At 45.1% G+C, this 17464-nt stretch overlaps 1 pseudogene; it reads right to left on the bottom strand.

The window, feature by feature from the left end:
- Positions 1–4078: 4078 nt before the first annotated feature.
- LOC134912119 (5S ribosomal RNA) lies at positions 4079–4198 on the bottom strand (annotated as a pseudogene).
- Between the last annotated feature and the right edge of the window lie 13266 nt (positions 4199–17464).

Below are 17464 nucleotides of genomic sequence, written 5' to 3'. Positions count from 1 at the left end.
GGATATGTCTGTCTGTGTATTCATATTTTTATTGTATGTTATGTACAGTATGTGTGTGATAGATAGATATATAATAATAATATATATATATATATATATATATATATATACACAGTATATATATTGATACTCACTTTCCAATGTATTTTTGAAAAGATGCAGGATCAGCACTGATATTTTAGCAGAAGAGGATTTATTCAGTCCATCAGTAACAAAGTAATACAAACCGTGGCCCGACAGCCATTTCAACCACACTCTGGTAGTTTTCCTCAGGGGCTAATGCAACCCCTCACTATGGGGTATATTTACAAAGATTCGTGTTTTGGCCGTTTTGAAGGGTGTTTGATCTCGAATGGTATCGGGTGCATTTTACTGCAACTTTTTGAATCCTGATACGGTCATTCACTAAGCTGCCGACTTTTCCCAATTCGTATTTTCCGATGTCGATGTGATTCGTAATGTCAGGCAGTGTTTTACGGGAGTGATGAGTAAAACACTGCCTGACAAAACACAAGGAATCCCGGCCGGATCTGTGAGATCCGTGCAGTGCTTCATTGTGTACCTTAAAAAGGTGTTTAAAGTCTTTAAAAATCTGAAAAAAATGCGTGGGGTCCCCCCTCCTAAGCATAACCAGCCTCGGGCTCTTTGAGCCGGTCCTGGTTGAAAAAATATGGGGGGGAAAATGACAGGGGTTCCCCCATATTTCATCAACCAGCACCGGGCTCTGCGCCTGGTCCTGGTTCCAAAAATACGGGGGACAAAAAGCGAGGGGTCCCCCATATTTTTAAAACCAGCACCGGGCTCCACTAGCCAGGTACATAATGCCACAGCCGGGGGACACTTTTATAGTGGTCCCTGCGGCCCTGGCATTACATACCCAACTAGTCACCCCTGGCCGGGGTACCCTGGAGGAGTGGGAACCCCTTAAATCAAGGGGTCCCCCCCTCCAGCCACCCAAGGGCCAGGGGTGAAGCCCGAGGCTGTCCCCCCCATCCAAGGGCGGCGGATGGGGGGCTGATAGCTTTTTGAAAAAATTTGAATATTGTTTTTAGTAGCAGTACTACAAGTCCCAGCAAGCCTCCCCCGCAAGCTGGTACTTGGAGAACCACAAGTACCAGCATGCGGTGGAAAACCGGGCCCGCTGGTACCTGTAGTACTACTACTAAAAAATACCCCCAAAAAAACAGGACGCACACACCATGAAAGTATAATTTTATTACATACATGCACACCTCCAAACATACATACTTACCTATGTTCACACGAGGCTCTGTCCTCTTGTCCCTGTAGAATCCTTGGGGTACCTGTGAAAAAAATTATACTCACACAATCCAGTGTAGAATCAGACCTTTGTATAATCCACGTACTTGGCAAAATAATAAAACGGAAACCCGACCACGCACTGAAAGGGGTCCCATGTTTACACATGGGACCCCTTTCCCCGACTGCCAGGACCCCCCCTGACTCCTGTCAAAGAGGGTCCCTTCAGCCAATCAGGGAGCGTCACGTCGTGGCACTCTCCTGATTGGCTGTGTGCTCCTGTAGTGTCTGTCAGGCTGCACACGGCAGAGATACAATGTAGCGCCTATGCGCTCCATTGTATCCAATGGTGGGGACTTTGCGGTCAGCGGATGACAGGAGTCAGGGGGGGTCCTGGCAGTCGGGGAAAGGGGTCCCATGTGTAAACATGGGACCCCTTTCAGTGCGTGGTCGGGTTTCCGTTTTATTATTTTGCCAAGTACGTGGATTATACAAAGGTCTGATTCTACACTGGATTATGTGAGTATAATTTTTTTCACAGGTACCCCAAGGATTCTACAGGGACAAGAGGACAGAGCCTCGTGTGAACATAGGTAAGTACGTATGTTTGGAGATGTGCATTTATGTAATAAAATTATACTTTCACGGTGTGTGTGTCCTGTTTTTGGGGGGTATTTTTTTAGTAGTAGTACTACAGGTACCAGCGGGCCCGGTTTTCCACCGCATGCTGGTACTTGTGGTTCTCCAAGTACCAGCTTGCGGGGGAGGCTTGCTGGGACTTGTAGTACTGCTACTAAAAACAATATTCAAATTTTTTCAAAAGGCTATCAGCCCCCCATCCGCCGCCCTTGGATGGGGGAGACAGCCTCGGGCTTCACCCCTGGCCCTTGGGTGGCTGGAGGGGGGGACCCCTTGATTTAAGGGGTTCTCACTCCTCCAGGGTACCCCGGCCAGGGGTGACTAGTTGGGTATGTAATGCCAGGGCTGCAGGGACCACTATAAAAGTGTCCCCCAGGCTGTGGCATTATGTACCTGGCTAGTGGAGCCCGGTGCTGGTTTCAAAAATACCGGGGACCCCTACGCTTTTTGTCCCCCGTATTTTTGGAACCAGGACCAGGCGCAGAGCCCGGTGCTGGTTGATTAAATATGGGGGAACCCCTGTCATTTTTTCCCCCATATTTTTTCAACCAGGACCGGCTCAAAGAGCCCGAGGCTGGTTATGCTTAGGAGGGGGGACCCCACGCAATTTTTTTTTTCAGTTTTTACACTAAACAGACCCTTTCCCATAGATTACCATGCACAGATCTCACTGATCCGTGCATGGTTATCCAAACTCGACTGGAAAAAGCAGGTCTATTTTTTGGCAGCTTTTTTTAACGAATCGAAAAAAAATAGACCCGCACTTGAGCACTCAGAGACTAACACCCAAATACGAATGAATAGTAAATGCCCGTATTGTATGAAATAACAGCCGCGTTTGACCGATGGTCTATTGATTCGTATTTCAGAACTTTGCCAATCAAACCATTACGAATAGACCAGACACTGCCGAGTTTTCTGCTTAGTGAATTCCCGTATTGGGACTTAGAAAAAAAAACACAAATCGGCCAAACTCGGATTTTTAGTAAATACTGGCCTAGGTGTCTGTTTTAAAGGAGAAAATTGCGCCAAAAAGCCTGTAGGCCACACCTCGTGGTCAGAGTCTGAGAGCCCAAGAAACACTCTCATTGGAAATTATTACTGACAGGTGGGCAGGGCTGAGAATGTAAACAAATGCCGCCCTCGGCTTGGACACCCTGTGGGAGTGTGCTGTAAGATTACTATGTGTACTAATATAATACACAGTGTCAGCGCTCCGCTGTGTACTAGATAATATGTGTACTTGCAGGTGTATGTGTTACAGTGTGGACACTTGAGAAAGAATCCATGCAGCCTGCAGAAAACCAATAAGTGAAAGAAAGACCACACATCAAATAGAAGAAAATACCATAAAGGTTCGTGAAGTGAATCCTGCATGAGCCAACACGCGGGACAGACCACATAAATTACTGGATGCACAGAGTGATATCAAACAACAGACAAAACAGAATGGGGAGAAATGTCAGATGTCATAGACCAGTGATGGCTAACCTTGACACCCCAGCTGTTGAACTACACATCCCAGTATGCCCTGCTACAGTTTTGTTATTTGGCCATGCTAAAACTGATGCAGGGCATGCTGGGATGTGTAGTTCAACAACAGCTGGAGTGTCAAGGTTAGCCATCACTGTCATAGACAAATTCATAAACAGCACTGCAATATATAGTCCAAAGCATAATGAAACAATCTGTAATTAAATAAATGCATCAGCAGTATAAGACATCTGTTTTATCATTGGGGTCTCCCATACAGGTGCTGGCCCAAACCAGCCCTGGTCAGCTTCATCATTCAAGCAGGAACTGTACATTCCCAACTCCCCAAAGGCTGTATCTGAGAGAAAACACAAACTGGCTGTATATAGATTATAAACAATTGAAAACTCTTAAGGCAATAATGGGAAACTAGGTTCTGGCTTTCCAACATTCGCACATGGCTTGAAAAAAACGTAATGCTATATCCACAATTGACTATGCATAATCAGAGCAGTTGAAATCTCCTACAAGTCTTTGAGATAAGGTAAAGGCAAACAACAGACCGAATGAGTAACAAATCCATCTCACTGTCATATAGTAAATAATTAGGTGGTACTGCCGGAGGACCAATGTACATGAAAGTGAAGTATAACCAAAACCCCACAGTGTCGAAAACCTATGACAGAAGTCAAGCAACTAGGTCAATAATGTACAGCACCCGGTATTCCAATGAGGTCTTCGATCTAAGTACTAGCCGGGCCCAACACTGCTTAGCTTCCAAGATCAGATGGGTATTGGGCATTCCCAGTGTGGTATGGCTGTATAAAAATCCAGACCATATGCTGACTGTATGTAGGCCCAATATATTATTATTATCCTTTATTCATATGGCGCCACAAGGGTTCTGCAGCACCCAATTACAGGGTACATAAATGAATAATCAAAAACATCAAAACAGCAACCTACAGCTGCTGACAATATAGGACAAGTACAGGGTAAATAAACATAGCTACGTCATCAGCAGATGACACTGGAATAAGTATCAGGTGACAGAAGACTGCTGGATTTGGTGCAGATGAAGATTATTAAAGTAAGAAAGGATAAGCACATGAGGGAAGAGGGCCCTACTCGTGAGAGCTTACATTCTAAAGGGGAGGGTTAGACAGATGGGGGTGACACAGACGGGTACATAGAGAGCATGGAACAGAGGGTTAGGATGAGATTTGACTGGGTTTGGTGAAGAAGTGGGTCTTGAGAGCCCGTTTGAAGTTTTGTAAAGAGGTGAAGAGTCTGACGGGGAGAGGTAGGGAATTCCAGAGAAATAGTGCAGCACATGAGAAATCTTGGAGGTAGGAGTGGGAGGAAGTAATCAGTAGGCAGGAGAGTCGGCGTGCATTAGCAGAGTGAAGAGGACGGATGGGAGTGTAAAGGGAAATAAGGTCAGAGATGTAGATGGGAAAGGAGTGGGTGAGGGCTTTGTGAGTGTGAGAAGCTTGAAATGGATTCTGAAAGGGAGGAGGAGCCAGTGAAGGTCTTGTAAGAGAGGGGAGGTGGATGTAGTGCGTTTGGTGAGGAAAATGAGCTGGGCAGCAGCATTGAGGATAGATTGGAGTGGAGAGAGGTATTTGTCAGGAATGCCAGTCAGGAGGAGATTACAGTAGTCCAGTCTGGAGATGACCAGTGAGTGGATAAGAGTCTTAGTAGCATCCTGGGTCAGAAAGGGTGTGATCCTGGAAATACGGCAGGTTTGCGAGAGGTGCTGAAAATGTGGTTTGAAGGAGAGGGAGGAGTCCAGGATTACTCCAAAACAGCGCACTTGGGGGCTAGAGCAGATAGTAGTGCCATCAATAGATAATGAGATTGTAGGAGGTGAGGTTATGCGGGAGGGAGAGAAGATGACCAGCTCGGTCTTAGACATGTTAAGTTTAAGAAAGCGCTGGGACATCCAAACAGAGATAGCTGAGGGACAGTTGGAGATACGAGTGAGAAGAGCAGGGGAGAGGTCTAGAGAGGAAAGATTGATTTGAGTGTCATCAGCATAGAGATGATATTGGAAAACAAAAGAACTAATGAGTTTACCTAGTGAGGACGTATAGAGAGAGAAAAGAAGAGGACCAGGGACAGGACCTTGGGTTACACCTACAGTTAGTGGTAGTGAGGGGGAGGTGGTGTCATGAGAGGAGACAGAGAATGAACGGTCAGAGAGGTAGGAAGACAGCCAAGACAGGGCAGTATCACGCAGACCAATGGAGTGAAGGATTTGCAGTAGGAGAGGGTGGTCCACAGTGTCAAAAGCAGCAGAGAGATCAAGAAGAATAAGTAGAAAGTAGTGGCCCTTAAATTTAGCAGCATGGAGGTCATTGAAGACTTTTGTAAGAGCAGTTTCAGTGGTGTGAAGAGGACGGAAGCCAGACTGGAATGGGTCAAGCAGTGAGTGTGAGAAAAGAAAGGAAGTAAGGCGGTTGTAGACAATATGCTCAAGGAGTTTGGAGGCAAAAGGGAGAAGAGAGATGGGTCGGTAGTTGGAGAGAGTGTTTGGATCAAGGGTAGGTTTTTTTAAGAATAGGCGAGATGAGTGCATGCTTGAAGGCAGAGGGGACAGTGCCTGATGAGAGGGAGAGATTGAGAAGGTGGGAAAGATGGGAACAGGCAGAAGGAGAGAGGTAGCGGAGGAGGTGGGAGGGGATAGGGTCAAGTGGGGAGGTAGTGAGGGGACAGGAACGAATGAGGGTCATGACTTCCTCACCAGATGCATGGAAGAAAGATGTCAGAGTTGGTGAGAGGGATGGGGGGGGGGGGTGGTAAGGGATGGGAGGAGGCTGGTTGCTGATGGTCCGGTGTGATGTGATGTCCTGACGTATGGAGTCAATTTTGGATGTTAAGTAAGTGGCAAAGTCAAGAGCAGAGAGTGCGGAAGGGTGACGAGGTGGAGGTGGGCAGAGGAGTGAGTTGTGAGTGGCAAAGAGGTGCCGGGGGGTTGGAAGACTGGGAAGAGATGAGGTTCTTGAAATATGATTGTTTAACAAGAAAAAGGGCAGCACTGAAGGATGAGAGCATAAGTTTGAAATGGAGGAAGCCTGCCTTAGAGCGTGATTTCCTCCAGTGTCGCTCAGCAGTATGTGAGCATTTTTGCAGATATTTGGTGTGCCAGGGTTGAGTTGTTATTTTGCGAGGATGAATAGTGGTTGGTGGAGCAACAGAGTCAAGAGCAGAAGTAAGGGATGCATTGTATATGGAAGTGGCTTGTTCAGGGCATGAGAGAGAGAATAGGAGAGAGAAGTGAGTCAAACAGGGAGGAAAGGAATGTGGTGTCAATAGCCTTAATGTTACGCTTAGTGATGGTAGCCTTAGGAGGTAGAGATGGGGAAGCAGAGAGAGAGATAAGTTAAAGGAGAGTAGGTGGTGGTCAGAGAGGGGAAATGGGGAGTTGGAAAAATCCAAAATATCACAATGGTGAGTGAAGACCAGATCCAGTGAGCTCCCATTCACATGGGAGGGTGAAGAGGTCCACTGGGAGAGACCAAGTGAAGAGGTGAGGTTAAGGAGTTTAGAGGCAGGTGATTGTGTGGGGATATCGCTAGGGATGTTGAAATCGCCTATGATAATGGAGAGAATGTCAGAAGAGAGGAAATGAGGAAGCAAAGTTGTCAAGGAATTTGGAGGCAATGCCAGGGGGGCGGTAAATGACAGCTACTCTAAGATGGACTGGTCGGAAGGGGCATATAGATGGAGCTCAAATGTAGAGAATGTAAGGGATGGTTCTAGTGGTATGTTTTGGTAGGAGTAACTAGAAGGATAAAGGACCCCAACACCACCCCCATGGTGCCCCCCAGGTCAGGGTGTGTGTGTGTGTGTGTGTGTGTGTGTGTGTGTGTGTGTGTGTGTGTGTGTGTGTGTTTGAATGTGAGGCCCCCAGCAGAGAGAGCAGCAGGAGAAGTAGTGTCAGAGAGCGTAATCCAAGTTTCAGTAATGGCTAGTATGTGTAGGGAGTTGGAAATGAAAAGGTCATGAGTGGGGACCAGTTTGTTACAAATAGATCTGGCATTCCAGAGGGCACAGGATAGGGGGTATGAGTGTGTGGGAGAGATGTGAATGAGATTATCAGGGTTGCTGTAGCGATGAGGTGAGATTAACTTTGAGGGCAGGGATGAGGAGAGAGTAGTGATGGGGCGGGTGCCTGAGCTAGGAGTAGAAACTGCAGGAGGTGGGCAGGGAGGGAGGTCAGTGTGATGTGGATGGGGGTGTGGGGAGGTGATAGGTAAGGGAGGGAGGGAGCAGGGCTGAGTTGTGGGGTAGCAGGACCATGGGGCAGAGGTGAATGAAAGTGGGGTAACAGGAAAGGAGGGGAAAGAATACAGAGAGATGGAGGGGAGACAGAGGAGGGGAGGGAGAAGGAGGTGTAGGAGACTAGGGGGGAAGGATAAAGGTGCGAACAGGGGGCAAGATACATAATTAGGCAGACACTGAGTGATGTGGGGAGTATAAGAAAACCTTGACATAGTGTTAAGGGGTCTGGGACTGAGGGTCGACAGCACAAAGGTCGACACGCCTTAGGTCGACGCCAATTGGTCGACACACCTTAGGTCGACATGGACAAAGGTCGACATGGACAAAAGGTCGACAGGGACAAGGTCGACATGGAAAAAGGTCGACATGAGTTTTTTATGTTTTTTTGGTGTCGTTTTCTTCGTAGAGTGACCGGGAACCCCAATTAGTGCACCGCGTCCCCTCGCATGGCTCGCTTCGCTCGCCATGCTTCAGGCATGGTGCCTTTGCTCCGCTACCGCTTCGCTCGGCACACTTTACCGTTCCAATCGTAGTCCACGTGGATCGTTAAGTATGAAAAGGTTCAAAAAAAGAAAAAAATCGTGAAAAACTCATGTCGACCTTTTTCCATGTCGACCTTGTTCCTGTCGACCTTTTGTCCATGTCGACCTTTTGTCCATGTCGACCTAAGGTGTGTCGACCAATTGGCGTCGACCTAAGGTGTGTCGACCTTTGTGCTGTCGACCTGGAGTCCGGATACCGTGTTAAGTAGGTAAATAGGTTGAGGGAAACTCGAACTAGGAGTGGAGACTATAAGGGAATCAGAGCAGAAGAATAGCAGAAATCCAGATGAGAAAAGCCGTGTAAGCTCAATGGGTGTAGATTTAGCATGAAGTGAATCAAAAGCGTAGATAAGGTTGGTGCAGAAATGTATTTGGATTGTAAGAAATGAGAGGACTGTGAGAGGGTTAAAAAGCAATGGTAATTCTAAATGGATATTTAAGTGTTTGTATGTAAAAATGCATTGGTACAGCTGTGCATAAAAAAAAACAAATTACAAAAATACAGATACAAGCATTTGTTGGTAAAATGGATGGTTTTTGAAATGTCCAAGTAAGGTAGTTCTGTGCTATTTAATAAGATGCAACAATTAGGAGGTGAGTGATATGAAGAGTAAGTGACACATTTGTTATTGGTTCTTCAGTTTTCTATGTTTTGTTAGATTGGTGTCCTTCTGTTTTCCTTCTTTTTCACTTCGATTGAACGCTGATGGAACGCTGCTATTATGTGTCAATTTTATCACACTTTAAAAAAAATGCCCACTTCGATAATAAATGCACAGCCAACCGGCTTTGCACAGCCTAAAGGATAGAACTTAAGTAAAGAAATACTGCATGTGAAACTAATAATAGGAATCTCCAACCACACCCCACCACCTAAAATGCCAGGCAGTAAATTACTTTACAAAAACAAACAGGCATACCACAACAGATAACAACTGGGTCCATACAATTCAAAATTAAAGAAAGTACATCAGAATGAGATACTATGCAATAATGTTTCAATTTGCATTACCTAGCAATTTCAGCCTGACCTATAGAAGTATAATGCAGCAGAATATGTTGATGGTTGCAGTTACCTAGCAATTTCAGCCTGACCTATAAAAGTATAATGCAGCAGAATATGTTGGTGGTTGTAGTTACCTAGCAATTTCAGCCTGACCTATAGAAGTATAATGCAGCAGAATATGTTGGTGGTTGTAGTTACCTGTAGATGACAAGAAGAGAAGAGACGTCAATTCACAATCAATATCAGCTGAAGATAAATTAACGCTGATGGAACGCTGCTGTTATGTGTCAATTTTATCACACTTTGATAAAAATGCTTTGCACAGCCTACAGGAAAGAACTTAAGTAGATAGTCCACATCATATCCGACTAAGGGGGTCATTCCGAGTGATCGCTCACTAGCAGTTTTTAGCAGCCGTGCAAATGCTAAGCCGCCGCCCTCTGGGATTGTATCTTAGCTTAGCAGAAGTGCGAACGATTGCATCGCAGAACGGCTACAAAAAAATATTGTGCAGTTTCTGAGTAGCTTCAGACCTACTCAGCGCTTGCGATCACTTCAGACCATTCAGTTCCGGATTTGACATCACAAACATACCCTGCGTTCAGCCAGCCACGCCTGCGTTTTTCCTGGCACGCCTGCTTTTTTCGAACACTCCCTGAAAACGGTCAGTTGACACCCAGAAATGCCCACTTCATGTCAATCACTCTGCGGCGGCCATTGCGACTGAAAAGCTTTGCTAGACCTTGTGTGAAAATACATCGGCCGTTGTGAAAGTACGTTGTGCGTGCGCACTGCACCGCATACGCATGCGCAGAAGTGCCATTTTTTTTACCTAATCGCAGCGCAGCGAACATTTTTAGCTAGCGATCAACTCGGAATGAACCCTAAGGCACACAGCGGCGTACATAAAGGAACCTAGAAACAATGCCAAACAGACCATATAGCATATGGCAGTGCAAACTATCACAACATCCTTGTTAATCATATATCTACATGCTGCATCCCAAACGGAAATCCTCATTCAGGCCCATGGGGGACAAACTCTTAAGTCTATGGATCCATTGTAGCTCTCTTTGTATCAGGATCTTGTTTCTGTCCCCTCCCCTTTGCAGTGGAAGGATTGTATGTTTGGCAGCTCTAATGTGCCTCGCCCACCGGTAAATTACTAAGTTCTCTTAGTTCGGTGTTGACATTGAGACTTTTCTTAAACAACGAGCGATGTTGGCTCAGTCTTTCTTTAAGCATTCTGCTAGTTTTGCCAGTGTACAGTAGATTACATGGACAAATTAAAACATACCACAAATCTACTGTTGCAGTCAAGTCAGTGTTTAATGGTATATTTTTTCTCATCATGCAGGTTCTGGAAGTGGTTACCCACCATCAAAATTGGCAATTCGAACATCCAGTGCAACGGAAGACCCCAGGTTTTTATGATAGCCAAGTGGTCCTTGTTTTCAAGTGTCTCTTAGAGTAGTCAGTAACCACCAAAAGGTCTTTGAGATTAGGTCCTCGTTTGTAGGCAAATCGGGGTTTATCCACAATCCTGTTGGCCAGAACTGGATCACCGGTGAAGAGATGCCAATGTTCCAGGCCTTTTTTATGTATAAAAGATGAGACAGTTGTAAACATACTGCAGAAGATGAATTAGTCTGGACCTCTATTTTCATCAGTAGTGTTCTTTATCAAAAGATCTTCCCTTCTGAGTTGTCCAATTCTGGTAATTGCTTACTCAATCTCAATGCTGAGGTAACCCCTCTCAAGAAAACGTTGACTCATTGATACCAGTGCTTCACGTAGTAGAGCCAGATCAGAGGTGATGTGTAGAACTCTAAGGAGCTGTGAGTATGGTAAACCTCTCTTAAGTGGGGCCGGATGGAAACTTGATGATAACAAAAGGGTATTGCGGTCAGATTCCTTACTCTAAATAGAGGTAGTGTTTTATCTCCAATGAGGTCAATGGACGCATCCAAAAAATTAAATCAAATAAAGAACAAATCGTCTATGTATTTTACATAGAAAAGCAAGTGTTTGCCAAACCATCGATTCCCAGTGGTGTGTATGCATTCGTATTCAGCCATGAAGATATTGACATAGGAGGGGCCCATGTTAGACCCCATTGCCGTTCCCCGTTTTTGAAGAAAAAAAGTTGTTCTCAAAAAGAAATTAAATTTTTGTTGAGAATCAACTAATAAGCAGCGTGAGGTATTCCGCGGGTGGTACAAAGTAGTTTTCATTGTTGGTTAACAAATTCCTGCATGCCTGTATGCCCTGTATGTGGGGTATGTTTGTATAAAGGCTTGAGACGTCCAATGTCACCAGTAGGGAGTCCTGTGGGATGTCACAAACCTGTTGTCATTTGATAAAAAAAGCTGTTGGTATCCTCAATGAAGCAATCATTTCTCCTCACCAATGGTTGTAAATAAATGTTTGAGTCAGAAAGTCTGCAGTGCTGCTGCTTATGTACCGATTGTTGATTCCTAATCCAATTGCAGCATCAATTTCCTTCTTGTAGTTTCCCGTGGGATCATAGTCCAGATTCTGATAGCAGTTGGTGTCTGAAAGCTGTCCATAGATTTCTTCTCTGTAATAGTCATAATTTAACAGGACAATTCCTCCCCCCCCCCCCCCTTGTCGGCCGCTCGGATGACTAAATTGGTGTTATCTTGTAATGTTCTGATTGCTCTCCTTTCCTGAAAGGTAATGTTGTGATAGATTTTTTGTAGTTCCACAAATGGCATTGTATCCCTTTTCAATAGTCTAGTAAAGGTCAAGATGGAGGGGTTCGTGGTCGGCGGATCAAAGTTACTTGGTCTTTTAAGAGTTTGCACATTATCCAAATGTGAGTCTTCTCCTCCAGACCGTCTGTCAGCGTGGGGCTGGGCGAAGAAGTCCTTGAGTCTTAATTGTCTGCAAGATGATGCATGTCAACGTGCCAATCAAAGCTGTTTTGTGACGGAGTCGGAACAAAGGAGAGACCTTTATTCAAGAGAGCTCCGCTTGTGTTAATATATGATCCGATAGGTTGAATATAACAGTGTTTACGTGTTTTTCTGGATCCTTCTTCTTCCTCTTTCTTCCACCTCTACGGGTGGGTATAAGGTTTTTTTTGGAGGTCTCCTTGCTCTGTCTGACCTTGATAAATAAGATGCCCCCTGGGTCGATACTAAAGGGACATCTGAGTCACTGGCAGAGGTCTGTGATTGGCTCTCTAGATCTGTGAATTGAACTCTTGGCCTCCGTCCTCCCCTACGTGGTTGTAACCTGTACCTTCTCCCTTCGTTCCGCAAGAACCACAGATATACCCTGTTGTCCTTGTAAAGTTTTACTTACGTATAATTGTTTTTCTTAAACTTTAGTAAGTCACTCCTGAATTTCTCAACTTCGTCAGACAGTTTCCCCAGAAGTTCACACCCAGGGACTTGTATTGAGGCATGCAACTCTGAAGCCTCCAACTCAGAGATATCCTTGTTGAGCTCCTGTAGGTCAAGACCTGCCTGCTCTATGACTAGCAACATCAGGTCTTGTGAACATTTGTATAAAATATTGTACCATTTAATGCAAAAGTCATTGTTATGTCTATCTAGTGTTGGCTGGTTGTAAAGCCTGAAGCCTCTGGGAATAAGTTGTTCTTTATAATATTGTGATAGTGTAAGTCCATGTAGTTGTTATTCAACCTCTATTTTCTTTAGCCTCAACAGGTCACTGTAAAATTCCTCTGGACTGTCTTTGTTATAAGCCAGGGAATCTGTATTCTCTAACAAAATCCTTTCAGTATCGGCATCATCAAACTGTAACACTGAGGATAGTTCTTTTTGCTAATATGTGACATTAGTACTCAGCAAAAGTTACTGACCTCTGAGTATCTATCAGAAATGCACACATACAGTACATACACAAATAATTTAAACAGGAAAAAAGTTGCGCTTTCACAATTAATAAATCTGACTAAGGGCTTGAACAGAATACTTAAGGTGGGTACACACTGATAGATATCTCTGCCGATCAATTGATCTGCAGATATATCTATGGACGGATCGGGCAGTGTGCTGTGCATACACACTGCCCGATTCATCGGTGACTGAACCTAGTTCAGCTGTCAATCACCGCTGGCCGCCGCAGCATGTGTTCGGGCTGCCGGCTGGTCACCCGTACACACACAGACAGCGATGCGCCAATATATCGTTAGATATATTGGATGTGCTGCGGGCCCGACGCGATATGTCTGTGAATGACGGAGTTCACAGACATATCGCCCGTACACACTGGCCGACGGATCCGCGATATATCGGCCGTTCTATAGAACGGCCGATATTTCGGCCAGTGTGTACCCACCTTTAGACAGAAACTGTAGGCAGGTGCAGGTCTCCATAAATTATAAATAGATCCAAGAAGCGAAACAGCACACTGGCAAGGGTTAACAAAATACCAACAGTCGTGATGGAGGGTCCAAAAAAGAGAAGAGAACCGAACCGTACCTAACTTCATCATTCAAGTCCAGTACCGAGCCAGGCTCTGGGTTTCCCGCCTGACTCGGAAACCAGAATGAGGCAAAACGTCATCATCCGCTGTCGGATTCTCGCGGGGTTTGGATACCATATAAGGAGCTGCACGTCCCCGCCATTTTCACTCCGGCATTGGAGAGTGTACACTACAGAGAGGACGTGTCTCCGTTCTCTCAGTGTCCATGGCTTGTGCTGAATCTGTCCAGTCACAGTGCTTGTGTCCTCTGCTGCCATATGTCCAGTGGTGTTGTGTTGTGCTGCATCAGTTCAGTGGTGGTGTGTTATGCTGCATCAGTCACAGTGGTGGTGTCCTCTGCTGCCATATGTCCAGTGGTGCTGTATTGTGCTGCATCAGTTCAGTGTGCTGCATCAGTTCAGTGGTGGTGTGTTGTGCTGCATCAGTCACAGTGGTGGTGTCCTTTGCTGCCATATGTCTAGTGCTGCTGTATAATAAGTCCCTTACAGTGTTGCTGTGTTGTCCTGCATCAGACCAGTGGTAGTGTCCTGGGCATCAGTCAGTCCAGTGACTATTCACAGTGGTGGTGTCATCTGCTGCCATATGCCAAGTGCTGCTATATAATTATCTGTGTTGTCCTGCATCAGACCAGTGTTAGTGTCCTGTGCATCAGTCAGTCCAGTGACTATTCACAGTGGTGGTGTCCTCTGCTGCCATATGTCCAGTGCTGCTGTATAATAAGTCCCTTACAGTGTTGCTGTGTTGTGCTGCATCAGACCAGTGGTAGTGTCCTGGCCATCAGTCATTCCAGTAACCAGGCAGTCACAGTGGTATACGCTGCTGCTATATGTCCACTGCTACAGTATTATTATAATAATAAAAACAACAAGTCCCTCACAGTGTTGCTGTTTTGTGCTGCATCAGACCAGTGGTAGTGTCCTGGCCATCAGTCATTCCAGTGACCAGGCAGTCACAGTGGTATACGCTGCTGCCATGTGTCTACTGCTACAGTATAATAATAATAATAATAATAATAATAATAATAATAAAAACAACAAGTCCCTCACAGTGTTGCTGTGTTGTGCTGCATCAGACCAGTGGCAGTGTCCTGGCCATCAGTCATTCCAGTGACCAGGCAGTCACAGTGGTATACGCTGCTGCTATATGTCCACTGCTGCCGTATAATAATAATAGTAACAACAACAAGTCCCTTACAGTGTTGCTGTGTTGTGCTGCATCAGACCAGTGGTAGTGTCCTGGCCATCAGCCATCAGTCATTCCTGTGCCGCATATTGTGTTATATAACTCCAGAAACATAATGGAGAACAAAAATTTGGAGGATAAAATAGGGAAAGATCAAGAACCACTTCCTCCTAGTGCTGAAGCTGCTGCCCCTAGCCATGACATAGACGATGAAATGCCATCGTCATCTGCCAAGGCCAATGCCCAATGTGATAGTAGAGGGCATGTAAAATCCAAAAAGCCAAAGTTCAGTAAAAAGACCCAAAAAAAGAAATTGAAATGGTCTGAGGAGAAACGTAAACTTGCCAATATGCCATTTACGACACGGAGTGGCAAGGAACGGCTGAGGCCCTGGCCTATGTTCATGACTTGTGGTTCAGCGTCACATGACAATGGAAGCCCTCATAACTGAGGCCTTGACACTTATGTTGGTGTTAGATGTGCGTCCGGTATCCGGCATTAGTGCAGTGGGATTTAGACAATTGATGGAGGTGTTGGGGGTCATTCTGAGTTGTTCGCTAGCTGCTTTCGTTCGCAGCGTGGCGATTAGTTGAAAAAGTGGCACTTCTGCGCATGCAAATGGTGCGCACTGCGCACGCGCGTCGTACTTTCACACAAAACTATGCAGTTTCACACAAGGTCTAGCGACGCTTTTCAATCGCACTGCTCGGTGAGTGATTGACAGGAAGTGGGTATTTCTGGGCGGAAACTTAGCGTTTTCGGGGAGTGTGTGTAAAAACGCAGGTGTGCCCGATGAAAACGCAGGAGTGGCTGGGGAAACGGGGGAGTGGCTGGCCGAACACAGGGCGTGTTTGTGATGTCAAAACAGGAACTGAACAGTCTGAAGTCATCGCTAGCTAGGAGTAAGTTTCGAGCTGCTCAGAAACTGAAAAATCTTTTTTTGTAGCAGCGCTGCAATCCTTTCGTTCGCACTTCTGCTAAGCTAAGATACACTCCCAGAGGTTGGCGGCTTAGCGTTTGCACAGCTGCTACAGCTAGCAAGCGATCAACTCGGAATGAGGGCCATTGTGTCCCCGGTACCAAATCCCATCTAGATTCCACTTCACTAGGCAGGCGATACCAAGATTTTGCCATTTAATTCCAGTGACTTGGACGTATAATTATTAATTACAGTGATTTTGCCAATTAATTCCAATGATTTGGACGTAGAATTACAGTGATTTTGCCAATTAATTCCAGTGATTTGGACGTATAATTATTAGTTACAGTGATTTTGGCAATTAATTCCAGTGATTTGGACGTATAAGTACAGTGATTTTGCCAATTAATTCCAGTGATTTGGACGTATAATTACAGTGATTTTGCCAATTCATTCCAGTGATTTGGACGTATAATTCCAGTTGGGATTGTTTGTGTCGCTTGGCTTAGTCATACAGCTACATCATTGCACCTCTTCGACATCTTTGCATGAGGTGCTGTTTCGGGACTTTTATTTTATATCTGCCCTCCTGTCTGCCACTGCAGTGCCACTCCTAGATGGGCCAATTGTTTTTGTCGCTTGGCTTAGTCATACAGCTACCTCATTGCACCTCTTCTACATCTTTGCATGAGGTGCTGTTTGGGGCCTAGTTTTTGAAAAGTGCCATCCCGTCTGACACTGCCGTATAAGTCCAGGGGTACTGCTGTATTAGTCCTGGGGTACTGTCGTATAAGCCACCAATTGCAGAATTTTTTAAAAATGACAGGGGCATGCTGGATATGCTGTCAGTGGACCGAACAATTGCGTCCCACTCTCGACATTCAGCCACTGCGTGACACTACTAGATGGGCCAGGTGGTTGTGTCGCTTAGCTTAGTCATACAGCAACCTCGGTGCACCTTTTTTTCTTCTTTGCATCATCTGCTGTTTGGGGACTATTTTTTTAAAGTGTCATCCTGTCTGACACTTCCGTATATGTCCACTGGTACTGCCATTTAATTCCAGTGATTTGGATGTATAATTCCAGTGATTTGGACGTATAATTCCAGTGATTTTGCAGTATTATTATTGTGATTTTGCAGTATAATTCCAGTGATTTTGCCATTTAATTCCAGTGATTTGGACGTATAATTCCAATGATTTGGCCATATAATTCCATTGATTTTGCAGTATAATTCCAGTGATTTTGCAGTATAATTCCAGTGATTTTGCCATTTAATTCCAGTGATTTGGACGTATAATTCCAGTGATTTGGCCATATAATTCCATTGATTTTGACGTATAATTCCAGTGATTTTGCCATTTAATTCCAGTGATTTGGACGTATAATTCCAGTGATGTTGCCATTTAATTCCAGTGATGTGGACGTATAATTCCAGTGATTTGGACGTATAATTCCAGTGGGAATTGTTTGTGTCGCTTGGCTTTGTCAGAATCCGTTTGGATCTCCCATTGTGAGAACATGTTAGCAGGGACTGATGTTCACGGTATAATAACAAGTTTATTAAACACTGTACAGCTGTAAATAATAAATATAAAACGGGAGTAACTAGAGAACACAAAAGGGAAACTGAGGGGACATAGGATACCAGGAGACTGTGAATACATGGGATGCCAG

This window comes from Pseudophryne corroboree, chromosome 4 (genome assembly GCF_028390025.1).
Source record: "Pseudophryne corroboree isolate aPseCor3 chromosome 4, aPseCor3.hap2, whole genome shotgun sequence".
NCBI classification, from domain to species: domain Eukaryota; kingdom Metazoa; phylum Chordata; class Amphibia; order Anura; family Myobatrachidae; genus Pseudophryne; species Pseudophryne corroboree.
This window is presented reverse-complemented; position numbering and strand designations above follow the sequence as displayed.